Raw genomic sequence first — 12,923 nt, 5'->3', positions numbered from 1 at the left:
TACGAACAAATCTTCTTCATCATTCTTCGATATTAGAAATTCTAAGATATCATCGTATCTTTTATTATAAATATCCTCGATATTTCTGAAGATATTTTCATAAGCATTCTTATCTGAAATCATTCATCTCTTCGCGCTATCTGTATTACATCATAAAAGAAACTATTTTAGTTTCTAATTTCTGAAAATTTTGAAAAATGGATGTTTTTGAAGTAGTGTTGGGAACTGAAGCATGAGTTAGTATAATATAATGACACTTGATCAACGTGATTATATTACAGTAAGTCATGCTGAGTTTCTAATGGAACGTGATAAAGGTTCACAGATCCCACCCTCATAATGAACCATGTTACATAACTCTTTTATTCTATTTAACCTCTAAACATATCAAGAAAATATTTTCTTGATGATTTGGTCTTTTCCGGATATTCTGGTAATTTGACAAATCAAGATCGTGCCATTACGATTACCTTCTTAGAACATTAACTATGCTCATTCTGAAATGTATACCTACGAATTCTGGACCATTATTCGCTTGATTTAAAGTCGGGAAGATAAAACAAAAGCATGAAGCTTCAAAATATCAATGAGAGTATATATAAGTAAATTGGAGAGAGTATTAACTGTGGATGTCAATAATTATGGAAAGACAGAAGCAGAGACATCGAAATATAAGGGAAGATATAAAACCCAACAACTACCCAGAAATTACAAACCGTGTATATCAATGCGTATAGCAATATAAAGACACGGGAGAATGAAAAATACTATAACCCCAAGGTAATGGTAGAAGAAAATAACTTCCTCCGGTGGTAGATGAAAAAGAAGAATGACAGATATGAAAGTTAGGAGTATATCAAGAATCAGAACTGGATGAAGCATTTTTTTACAATCTTTTGAAAATAGGAAATGAGGAAGAAGATGTAAGAGTGATGAAAATAATGAAACGGAAGAGGTCAATTTATAGCGAAATATCAAACATAGCAATCGAAGCAAATTACGCATTTAATCAAAAGAAATCTTAATTTCCTTAAATTCCGAAGAATCAAATCTTATTTAGATTATGAAGATTTTCTATTCCTTAAATTATGGAAATCAATCGTTAATACGTCAAGAGTTAAGACGAATCTCTATTCTTCATTTCACTCTTTTACGATAACTTCTCTCATACGCTTCGAAAAATCGGATTGTTTTATCCATATTATTTAACGGTGATAAAACTCTATTTATCTACACATATACGGCATGAAAACATTTTTATTGTTAGCCATGACGACCTCACTCAAATTTCGGGACGAAATTTCTTTAACGGGTAGGTACTGTGATGACCCAGAAATTTCGACTAAATTTAAACTTAATCTTTGTATGATTAACATTTCCGACACGATAAGCAAAGTCTGTAAAACTGAATCTCAAAATTTTTGAATTACTTTTATATATTTAAATACCTTCGGTTGTTTTCGACGATTCGCGAACAATTATATGTAAAAAGATACATATATACTATAACATGAAAAGGTAACAATGTATTAATTGTTTGATACCGTACATTAAACTTATTGGTTTAAATATCTATTTTAATGTATATGATAAATTTAAATATTTATTATTAAAATTTATTTATAAATAACGTCCAATGTGTATTTAAAAACTGATTTATGTATATTAAAAAGATATATACATATATATAATAAACGATAGTAACATTCGTTTATTGATTCAATTGATATTTAGATAAGTTAACTAAAGCGTTTAAGAAGAACCAGTTAAACACTAATTTGCTACAGCGTTTTCAAATTGCCACATTACTCAAAATGCTACAGTGTTTTCGAAAATCACTATTTGCTACAGATGATGATTTATAGAAGTAAATGACCAAAATACTCGAAAGTTTAAGATATACTATGAGTGGTATAGTTTATGGATAACTTAAGGCTATATTTTGACAAAGGTACGTGTCACGAAACGTAAAATGCAAGTTTTCTCAGCGTACGAAAGGACATTCGAAAAACCAGAACCGGGACATAAGTCGAGTGATGACGTACGACTTATCGGAACAAAAATTACAAGTAAACTATGCACGTGAATTTAATATAATATATAATTAATTATTTAAATTATATATATTATATTAATAATTAATTATGTCGACGAGCTAAATTACAAAACAATGTGAGCTGTCCCTGGTCCTCATGCGAGTCGCATGGCCAGAAGGCCATTTCCATGCGAGTCGCATGACTCCAGATTTCAGGCCAAGTGCTATAAATTCTCGAGTTTTGGCCAGATAAATCACACACACATATATATTATTTTTACTCCGTATTTATTTATTTTATTATTATTATTATTATTATTAATAATAAGATTATTATTAATCTTATTATTTTTATTATTAGTGTTATTATTTTTGCGATACAAAAATAATAATGTACATAAAATATTACGACGGAGTGCTGTCCAAGTAATTTTCAAAATGAGTTTTCGAGCAAGCTAGAGCTAAGGAAATTATGGGTTATTGCCAAGGAGGTTATGGGTAATGTTCGGGGGTATTTTTATGTGAATCAAACCTCGTGTTTATCATCTCCGATGCGTCTACGTGCTTTCCTGCAATATTGTATATCAATATTAAACAGTGAGTTCATTTGATCCCTTTTTACATATATTTTTGGGCTGAGAATACATGCAAATGCTTTATTAACCGATATACAATATTTATATGCGTGAGTTTCATTTGCTCCCATTTTAATTGCTTTTACAATATATATTTTTGGGCTGAGAATACATGCGCAGTTTTATAAACTGTTTTACTAAATGGATACAAATACTAAAACTGATTTTGTGTGAGTTTCATATGATCCCTTTTACCCATTACATTTTTGGGCTGAGAATACATGCAAATGCTTTATTAACTGATTTACAATATTTAAAACAGTGAGTTTCATAAGATCCCTTTTACTCTCTACATTTTTGGGCTGAGAATACATGCAAATGCTTTATTAACCGATATACAATATTTATATGCGTGAGTTTCATTTGCTCCCATTTTAATTGCTTTTGCAATATATATTTTTTTGGGCTGAGAATACATGCGCAGTTTTATAAACTGTTTTACTAAACGGATACAAATACTAAAACTGATTTTGTGTGAGTTTCATATGATCCCTTTTACTCAATATATTTTTGGGCTGAGAATACATGCGACTGTTTATAAATACTAAAAATACTAGATTTATATGCGTGAGTTTATTGCTCCCTTTTTAATTGCTTTTGTAATCTATATTTTTGGGGTGAGAATACATGCACTTTATTTTAAACACAATGGATACAACTACATACTAAATTCTACACTGAGTTTGAACCGAAAATCCCTTAGCTTTGGTAACTAGTAACTGCCGGTTATAAGAACTGGTGGGCGCGAGTAGTAGTATATGGACCCATAGGGCTTGACATCCCCGTCCGAGCTAGAGCGCTAGCCTTTTAACGGACGTATGCTATTTGAGAAGCGTACACGTTGGTTTGCGTGTATTATTAAGATGATTATACAAAGGGTACAAATTATATAAACGTTAAAGTTTAGTTACCAGGGTGCTCAATTTTGTAGAACCGATTGATAAACGTTTCGGATGAAACAACTGAAATCTTGTTATCCACCTTTTATGTAAAACCTATTGATAAACGTTTTGAATAAAACAACTGAACTTTTGTAAATCCACATTGATATACGGATTATGTGTAATATTAAAACTATGAACTCACCAACCTTTGTGTTGACACTTGAAGCATGTTTATTCTCAGGTTTCTAGAAGTCTTCCGCTGTTTGCTTATATGTTAGACAAGCTATGTGCATGGAGTCATACATGGCATATTTTTTAAGGAAACGTTGCATTCACTAAATCATCACCATGTATCTTATTTTGACTGTACTGTCAACGGAAGTACTATTGTAAACTATTATTTACAGTGATTGTCTATATGTAGAAATCATCAGATGTTAAAAACCTTTGATTTAAATATTCATTTATGGTGTGCCTTTTCAAAAGAATGCAATGTTTACAAAACGTATCATATAGAGGTCAAATACCTCGCAATGAAATCAATGAATGACGTATTGTCCATATGGATTTGGAGCGATCGTCACAAAACTTATCCAAATACGGACTGCATACCCGATTCATGAGGTCCATGAATACAGCTGGTGCGTTTGTCAGCCCGAACGGCATGACTAAAAATTCATAATGACCGTAGCATGTCCGAAATGCGTTTTTCGGAATATCTTCTTCTTTGACACGCAACTGATGATATCTCGATCTTAGATCGATTTTGGAGTAAACACGTGATCCTTGCAGCTGATCAAACAAGTCATCAATTCTCGGTAATGGGTATTGATTCTTGATAGTTAACTTGTTTAATTCGCGGTAATGTATACACATTCGGAAGGATCCATCTTTCTTCTTGACGAATAAAATTGGAGCTCCCCACGGTGAAGTACTCAGTCAAATGAATCCACGGTCCAGTAATTCTTGTAACTGGCTTTGTAACTCTTTCATCTCAGACGGTGCAAGTCTGTATGGAGCACGAGCCACTGGTGCAGCTCCTGGTACTAGATCTATTTGAAATTCTACATATCTAAATGGAGGTAATCTCGGCAACTCTTCCGGAAAGACTTCAGGAAAATCTCTTGCCACAGGCACGTCGTTGATGCTCTTCTCTTTTTCCTTCGTTTCGACTTTATTAACATGTGCTAGGATAGCATAGCACCCTTTCTTCAAGCACTTTTGTACTTTCAAGCAGCTAATGAGTTTTAGCTTTGAGTTACCCTTCTCTCCATAAATCATTACTGCCGTTTTATCCTTACGAGGAATGCGAATTGCCTTCTTGGCACACACAACTTCAGCTCCTATTTTGGACATCCAGTCCATGCCGACTATTACATCAAAACTTCCTAATTCTACGGGTATCAAATCAATTTTAAATGTTTCTCCAGCTAACTTTATTTTATAATCACGGCAAATTTTATCGGCTTTAATTAGTTTACCATTAGCTAACTCAGTCATGTACTTAGCATCTAGAGGTAATGATGAACAATTCAATTTAGCGTAAAAGTCTCTACACATGTAACTTCTATCGACACCAGTATCAAATATAATAGATGCTGATAAGTTATTAATGGTAAACGTACCCGTAACAAGCTCCGAGTCTTCACATGCCTCTCTAGCATTAATAACAAATGCTCTTCCCGTGTAGGTCCATTATTCTTCTCTGGATTCGGGCACTGGCTCTTAATATGACCCTGTTTCCCACACCCGTAACAAGTAACAGTAGTCAGGGCAGTTCTATTTGCATTGGTGGCAGGAGTCTTGGTGCCATTTGTATTTGTAACAGGAACCCAACAATCTTCAGCAAAATGACCCCTTCGATTACATTTGTTGCACACCACATTGCAAAAACCAGTGTGATGTTTGTGGCATCTGTTACATAAGGGATTACGCCCTTTGTAACCCAAGCTTGAACCACTACCAGCACCTTGTTTGGTTTCCTGTTTCTTGAGAGATTATTGTTGGTGACCTCGATCACGGTTTCCATCCCACTTTCTTTTGTTATCCAATACCTTGGCATCAGTATTTGATGCGTTCTTATCCAGGGTGATCTGATCCATTAGCTCGTTTACCATGGTGATAGCTTCATGCATTGTCTTGGGTTTGGATGCTGTAACATTGGCCTTGATGTTCTTTGGCAGACCATCTTTGTACAATTCAATCTTTCGCTCTTCCGTTGGTACCAATTCAGGACATAACAAGGCTAATTCCATGAATCGCCTGTTATAGTTGGTAAGTTCTGTTCCGACAACTTCCAGATTTCGTAACTCGGCTTCCATCTTCCTAACCTCATTCCTTGGGCAGTATTCGTTGATTAGCATATTTTTCAATTCCTCCCAAGGAGTATCATATGCTTCATCGCCCCCTACAGCTTTTACATATTTTTTCCACCATGTAAGTGCACCATCCTGTAATATGCATGAAGCATACTTTGTCCGATCCCCTTCCACACAACCACTGATTTTAAATACGGACTCTAATTTTTCGAACCATTGGGTTAAACCGACTGGTCCTTCTGTTCCACTGAATGATGAAGGTTTGCAACCTTGAAATGCTTTATATGAGCATCCAACACAAGGGTTTGTGTTGTTTGCTGCTGCTCTTGCCGCTTCGACCCAAAGCATTTGGTCGTTTACGCGTTGGTTGATAAGCTCCTCAATTTCTTGTTCCGTCATTCAATTTAATCGAGCCATGTTTCTTCAATAAACATATAAGATAATTAATCACATAGAATATTATAGATGTAGCATGTAATTAATGGTACATCGTGGCGTATTAATAATATGAACCAATTATTATAAAAACATTTTCTTCTTATTAGCGTTTTATAATTGTAGCTCGGGTAGTACCTACCCGTTAAAGTTCATACTTAATAGCTAGTACACAAATTAACTACTACAATCATGATAATATTCTATCATGAAAAACTTAATGCATTAATACTTCACGCTTATTCTTTTGGTACAATATTTTATAATAATTCAATACCACTATTTACATAGAACATATGTAAGATGAAATATAGCACATGATATATTATTATATAAGGCGTGAAGTCGAATAGCTGCAAAAACAGATTAGAAACGACGAGGCTTCCTTGGGAATTCAAAGAAATCTGGGAAATCATAGAATTTTCGCTTCCCTACTGTCAGAGTGCGTATTTCAGCAGTAAGTCTAGGTTTTGGTTGGGGTTCAGTAGATGACATTTCTGTAGTATTGGTAAGACATGGTTGACTAGGTGTGGTAGTATCGGGAGCACTTGGTACAATAATTGTTTTATTAGTTTCTGCTTTCGGAATTTCTGGGTTGTCGATTATAGGTTCCTCTTCTGGTTCCTCTGGGAATTGTGAGTCATCCAAAAATGCATCCGACTCCAGATCATCATCGTCATCAGTTATATAGATGATTGATACACCTTCCTTCAGGTCATCGTCGTTATTAGATAAGTCGATGATTGGTACTTTTGCTGGAGATTCAACTTCGAAGTCGCTGAATGTGATAATGAGATTGGTGCTAGAAGTAGACATCTATCACACATTAACTACCACATTAGTAATATACCACATAATATTTACATGTTATAATATTTAATTTCCGACCAAAAATGATAAGTAATGGTTTTCAAAAACAAGTTCGGTCAAAGTCCAGACTCACTAATGCATCCTAACAAATACTAGTCAGACACACTAATGCAATTTCTGGTTCGCTAAGACCTCTGCTCTGATGCCAACTGAAAAGACTCGTCCATATTACTATAAACGTGGTACGTTATTCATTGGTCCCATAGCGAGGTATTTGACCTCTATATGATACATTTTAGAAAATATTGCATTCGTTTCATAAAAAGACACACCCTTATTATACATAATGCATGTTTTAAACAAGTGGATGATTATTTAAGAAATAATCCCCATAATACATCGGTTTCCAAATACTACACACGTGACATAACAGTCGAATATAATACATGACAAATGTTTTATTGAATGCAACACTTCATTTAAACAGAAGCATGAGACTCCATGCACAGCTTGCTCAGATAATGCAACAGCGGAAGACTTTCTTAAGGACCTGAGAATAAACATGCTTAAACAGTCAACACAAAGGTTGGTGAGATATTGATATCGGCTAAAAAGTCACGTTTTCACCCCGGTATTAAGGCCCAAAAACAAGAAAGATTCGAACTTTGTCGGCAAAATACCCACTTCATCAGTTAGAATTGAAGAACAAGTAATTACGAAGGCGGTGCAAAAAGAATCAAGAGAATCAGAGCTAAAACGAAGATTCTAGAGCGAAAACGGTGAAAGACAAGAAATCAAGTTACGATCCAGGGAATCAAGGCTGACCAGCAAGCCATACGGCCTGCCATATGATCTGCTAGTATAGAAATGGCCTGCGATATACGTGCCACCACACGAGCCACCATACGGCCTGCCAAAAACGGGCTGCCATACGCCCTGCCAGGCGTATGCTCACAAATTCCAAGTCTATTTAAAGGGTCTTTGTCATTCATTCCAACACACACTTCAATTCACTTCTTTCTCTCTCTTGTACAATATTAGTCATACTTTCAAGGCCTTCTCACCTCCGAACGGGAAATTAAGTACCCGGAGGCGAACGCTGAAGATTGTATTAGGAGCGGTCTGGAGTCTTGAAGTTGTCGCTTTTGTATTCGGAACTCATTTAATCTACTGGTACTTCTATCCTTTATCTTATATAATTTTTTATGATATTATTGCCATGATTAGCGAGTAGTTATCTTTAGTGTATGCTATGATGTAAGCAGTTATAATGCCAAAATAATATTATGGTTTGTGTATGCTGTTGAAATGCTTTCCGATTACGCTTTAAACTCAATCGCTTTTCCAACTAATAGAACGTAGTTATAGGCTCTGTTATTGGGAAGTCACAAACCCTGATTCAGAGTACACTATCTGTATCACCCCTTGGTAAGAGAAGTCTCTCGGATACAACGTAAGATCGACCGAGGCACACCGGTTGTAGTAAGTCTATCGAGCTTTGAATTCCGACTGAGGACTCTTTCGTAGTGAAACATCTGACTAGGCCCCTAGTACATTGTCGGTCCTAGACCATGCTAGTGTAGTCACCAAGCATATAAACTTCGTACGTGCACGCTGAAGCACAACGGTTGTTGTAAGCTGTACCTCTGCTAAGTAAGGCCATGGAACACGGTTAGTGTTGACCAGTACACTGCACCATAACGCGGTCTCAAGCATTGCACCCCGCTTGAGGGATTCTTAGTTAATTAAGGAACTATTTGTTTAGACACATAAAGGATTGGACCGTTAGGATAATCGAACGTGTTCATGGAAGTCAGACTTGACTTGGCCATGGTGTTCTTTATGGTTGAACTCTTTTTAAGAGCCTAACTATCTTTTACCAATCATTAACGAAAGCATTGAAACACATCATGTCTCTTGGATATGGTAAACCATGTATTCTATTATGCTTAAGAAATTTTAGACCATTTTGGAATGTTAATACGTCACCCAACCGAGTCGCTAAATTGGATGAGCCGTCTGAACGTGTATGCCTATAGTCAGACTGCACGGGCATCGGGGGTAAGGGACGTTGCTGTCTATTCAGAATCTTCAAGCCTAACGCAGTACCCAGTGACATGTCTTATAACATGGGCGTTTAGGACCAGTGTAATGAATACAAGGCATCTGCCTATTCATGAGCCAGCATTCCATAATCTCTGCAGAATAACTGATGAAGTCATAGTATGCACTTACTTTAACCTTATCTGGATTACAAATTTTATCGCATTTACTTTATCTATCTTAAATTAGAAAATCCTAAAATAAATATTCACTACTCCCTAACTATCTTAGGCTACAATATAGGTTCGATGTTACTGATATCTCAAAAATACGACTCTAGGTCATACTTCCCTTACTTATAAGGAGTAGTAAGATTTAGGCCCCGCTAAATATAACTTTAAAACAGTACCCTCTCCCACGAGTGGCTGATCCTGGCGAGCCACGGCCTAACAACACCGCGCAAATAAAAACCGTCCGTTTCGGCCATATCAAGTGACCTACCTAGTTTTTTGGCGCCGCTGCCGGGGAACTGGTATCAGGCAATACTGTTTTCAATCAAACTTATTCACAAGCATTTAGTGGTGTCTAAGAAAGACAATTATACACGGACTTGGTTATTGGATTTTCCGAACAGTCGCCAATTATATTGGGACCAAAAGGATCCTGCCTCTCCGTAGTCGGCCTGGCCACTTGGTTTGTTGAATAGTTTGTGCGGAACTTTGTTACCGAAATACCAAGGAATCAGTAGCCAGAACCAAAAACATATTCCACCATAGGATAGTTAGTTAATTAGATTAGATTACTTTAGATTACTCTAGTTTACCTTAGATTAGACCACCTTAGATTACCTTAGATTGCTTTAGATTAAATTAGATTACCTTAGAATTAGATTAGTTTAGTTTAGCTTATTATAATTTAGCTTATTTGCGAAAATTAAAAATAAAAAGGCATACCTAGTGTATGATCCAAACCCGATCTAGACCAGGGCCGTTGTTATTCGTACCTGATCTAGACGCAATAATCTCTAAAGCACGCAAGGAAGCACGAATCAAAAACCAAATGGCGTTACGCGTTACTTTAGCAGAAAACACGAAACCCTCGATTGAAGGTCGAGGAGGACCAATCAGATTTCCAGAGATTCAAGGACACTCGTTCGAGTTAAAAATCACATCATCCAGCTCATTCAGAATAGCTGTCAGTTTCATGGATTACCGAATGACGATCCTAATTCTCACTTTGATAAATTCATATCTCTTTCGAACTCCTACAAATAGTCAGGGATAGGACAAAATATAGTCCGGCTATACTTGTTCCCCTATTCTCTGACTCATCATGCTCAAACTTGGTTTGAAGGACTGAAAAAAGATTCTATCACGTCATGGACGGAGATGGCGACTAAATTCCTAACCAAATATTTCCCTCCTTCTAAACAAACCAAACTGAAGAATGACATCATTAACTTCAAACAAAGTTATGATGAATCTCTTTACACTACATGGGAGCGTTTCAAAACCCTGCTGAAGAAGTGCCCTAATCACCAGTTAGAATGGTCAGCCTAAATCTGTACCTTCTACAATGGTCTTACTGTAAATCATAGGACGACGATCGATGCAGCAGCTCAAGGGAATCTGATGAACCAAACCGCAGATGAAGCATGGGAATTGCTCGAGAACATGATGATGCATCATCATGACTGGAACAATGGTGAAACAACTTCATCATCTGCCCCACTCTCTACACTTAACAATCAAACGGAGGCCATCAAATCCCTCACAGATAAGATGGAATCTCTTGCCAAACAACTCGGAGAATTGAAGACGCAACCGCAGCAGGTTAACCAAGCTCAGGCTTGTGTTAATTGTAAAAACCCGTAACCCACTGAAGACTATCAAGTTGAGTACGAAAACCCTGACGGTTCAGTCTGTACGTTTAATACCCAGCTCGTCCACCAAATCCCGGATTCAATCAACCACCAAGGGTTAATCAATTTCAGCGAAGCAATCAACCTTTCCGCTATCACTATCCACCTTATCCAGCCTAACAATCCTAATTGACCTACGATCAACCACTTCCACTCACTGGTCCCCTAGTTGAGGAAAATTCCCCTACCACCCAGATTACAAAAGCAGCTAACCTCACTCTCGGAGCTGATGATCAGTTAACTCAGTTCATCCAAGGACAACAACAGTTAAATCAGAGAACTACAACCAGACAAGATCAGACGAAGATACTAATGAGAAATCAATTGGCTCTGCTCAAAAGTTTGGAAACGCAGCTCGGACAGTTATCACAACGCCTTGAAGCCCGACCGCAGGGAAGATTGCCAAGTAATACTATCCAGAATCCCCACATAGAAGAAGCAAAGCAAATGGATTCCGTAATCACAGAGGAAGAACCACGGAGAAGGTCAACTAGGCTCAAGAACAAATCAACATATACTCAGAAGCTGACCCCTGAAACTCCAGTTCGCGTACCTTATCCTGGAAGGCTACAAGAAGAACCGTCCAAGCTTGATTCCTTTAAACTAGATGGAAGATTCTTGGACACTATGTCCAAAGTTCCCAACCAGAAGAGATACATCAGAAGGCTTCTATCTACAAAGGAGAGGACACCAGACTCTAACAAAATTCCACTGAGTGAAGAATGCTCTGCATTACTCAGAAACTCTCTACCACCTAAGCTAGGAGATACGTGAAATGTCCCGTTCATATTGATTATAAACGTTCGATATTAATTGATTTCGTTGCGAGGTTTTGACCTCTATATGAGACGTTTTTCAAAGACTGCATTCATTTTTAAAACAACCATAACCTTTATTTTATCAATAAAGGTTTTAAAAACATTACGTAGATTATCAAATAATGATAATCTAAAATATACTGTTTACACACGACCATTACATAATGGTTTACAATAGAAATATATTACATCGACATATGTTTCTTGAATGCAGTTTTTACATAATATCATACAAACATGGACTCCAAATCTTGTCCTTATTTAAGTATGCAACAGCGGAAGCTCTTAGTATTCACCTGAGAATAAACATGCTTTAAACGTCAACAAAAATGTTGGTGAGTTATAGGTTTAACCTATATATATCACATCGTAACAATAGACCACAAGATTTCATATTTCAATACGCATCCCACACATAGAGATAATATGGTGAACACCTGGTAACCGACATTAACAAGATGCATATATAAGAATATCCCCATCATTCCGGGACACCCTTCGGATATGATATAAATTTCGAAGTACTAAAGCATCCGGTACTTTGGATGGGGTTTGTTAGGCCCAATAGATCTATCTTTAGGATTCGCATCAATTAGGGTGGCTGTTCCCTAATTCTTAGATTACCAGACTTAATAAAAAGGGGCATATTCGATTTTGATAATTCAACCATAGAATGTAGTTTCACGTACTTGTGTCTATTTTTTAAATCATTTATAAAACCTGCATGTATTCTCATCCCAAAAATATTAGATTTTAAAAGTGGGACTATAACTCACTTTCACAAATATTTCCTTCCTCGGAAATAAGACTTGGCCACGGATCGATTCACGAACCTATACAAATATGTACATATATATCAAAGTATGATCAAAATATAATTACAACCATTTTTATTATGTTTTAAAGATTTGAGTGTATTAAGTCAGCTCTCCTCGTTAGTAACCTACAACTAGTTGTCCACATTTCGATGTACAGAAATAAATCGATATATATTATATTGAATCAATCCACGACCCAGTGTATA

This window comes from Rutidosis leptorrhynchoides, chromosome 1 (genome assembly GCF_046630445.1).
Source record: "Rutidosis leptorrhynchoides isolate AG116_Rl617_1_P2 chromosome 1, CSIRO_AGI_Rlap_v1, whole genome shotgun sequence".
Taxonomy (NCBI): Eukaryota; Viridiplantae; Streptophyta; class Magnoliopsida; order Asterales; family Asteraceae; genus Rutidosis; species Rutidosis leptorrhynchoides.
This window is presented reverse-complemented; position numbering follows the sequence as displayed.